Raw genomic sequence first — 1,720 nt, 5'->3', positions numbered from 1 at the left:
GAACATATGCGCACATGAGAGTACTACATAAGGTTCATGGAAAAATGGAATTAAAAGGTAATACGAGTCTTTTCAGGAACTCTTTAAAAACCCTGTGTGTGTGTGTGTGTGTGTGTGTATCTAGAATACTGTTCTAACAAAGTAAAAGTTAATCTATATTTACACTTATATAATTAAGAGGCATATAATTGCTCATTAGAGTTTCTCAGTGGCCCAAGAATAACAAATATTACACAATGATTTGATATGTCAGCCCTGTGTAAGAACACTTGGCATTATCTTGTACAGCCTTGTTGCAGATAATTGTTTGGTTTCCTTTAGTACTTTATGACCTCCGTGAATCCCTAGGGTGAGCCCTGTTTTAAAGCCACTGTACTAAAATCCAAATCAAGAAGAGATCCTCCCACGTGGAACAGAATTGTGATCACACAGCCACCTCCTGCCTTTACTGACTCTACCTGAAGACTTAAGTGGAGCACCAGCCTTCTGTGTATTCTTATAATAGTCTATTTCAAATGATGATCAGGTATTGTATGTGATAAAACTACTTTACCATAGTCACTAAACTAAATAAAGATACAAATAGGGTGAATTTAATTTTGAATAGATTCAGTAATAAGTTCTGTGTAGGGGTTTGTTGGCTCTAGATACATTGGTATCGATGCTGATTGCCATGCATGGTAAGCATCACAAGACTAAAAATAAAGGTACAATCTGATACCATCAGAGTACTTACAATTTTCCTATGGGAAATTAATACATAAATACATCTAAATAGTTAAAAGAAAAATGGCACTGATCTAAAGATATGTGTTTCATCATTTGCACCAAATGTTATTCAGCCAGATCAGAAGAAATGTATGCAAAGCTGTTAGAGGCAGAAGAAAAAGCTCACTTGCATCTATTTCTTGGGGCCTAAGTTACCTTAGATACAAAATCAAGGAGCTGATCTTCATCAGATTAAGGAAAACTCCATCTATGGCTGCTGTCACTTGTTAGGATAAACAAAATCTGCAAATAAATCCATGCGAAACCTTAAAGTGTAGCATCTTTTCTCACGATTCTCAGACCTGGAATCTGGAGCTGCAAGAGTGNCACTAGAGAAATCTTGTCTGTAATATACAGTAAAAAACAAAAACAAAAACAAAACAAAACAAAATAGGAGAACATTATTTTTAAGACACTAAAAGAAAAAAGTCAACTGGCAATTCTATACCCAGTTAATAAGTCTCTCAAAACTGGTGAAATACTTATTCAGAAATACAAAAGAAGGGAGGTTGAGGATAATTGGGTGGGGGACACGCGGTACAAATGCAATCTGTGGTAATGGGCATGCTGCCAGTACAAATCTGGCCTTCGCATCTTGGGCACGGGGGGTGACAAACAGCTCTGTATCTCATGAATATTCATAACCAATAAAAATAATAATAAAGAAATACGAAAGTGGCATTAATTCATCACCATCCTCATTCTAACCTGGGCAATTAATTAGGCATAAAAAAACATTTTAAAAATCCAGATTGGAAAGGAGAACAAAAAATTAGCTCTAATTGTTGATGACATGATCTTGTATGTAGAAAATATTAATAAATTCACACACACACACTCCACCAGTTCATCAAGTTGGAAGATAAAATACTAATATCAAAAATTATGCTGATTGGACCAGCCCGGTGGCGCACTGCTACAGTGCGGTGCTTGGGAGTGCAGCGTTGCTCCT

This window comes from Galeopterus variegatus, unplaced genomic scaffold (genome assembly GCF_000696425.1).
Source record: "Galeopterus variegatus unplaced genomic scaffold, G_variegatus-3.0.2 Scaffold443, whole genome shotgun sequence".
NCBI lineage: Eukaryota > Metazoa > Chordata > Mammalia > Dermoptera > Cynocephalidae > Galeopterus > Galeopterus variegatus.
This window is presented reverse-complemented; position numbering follows the sequence as displayed.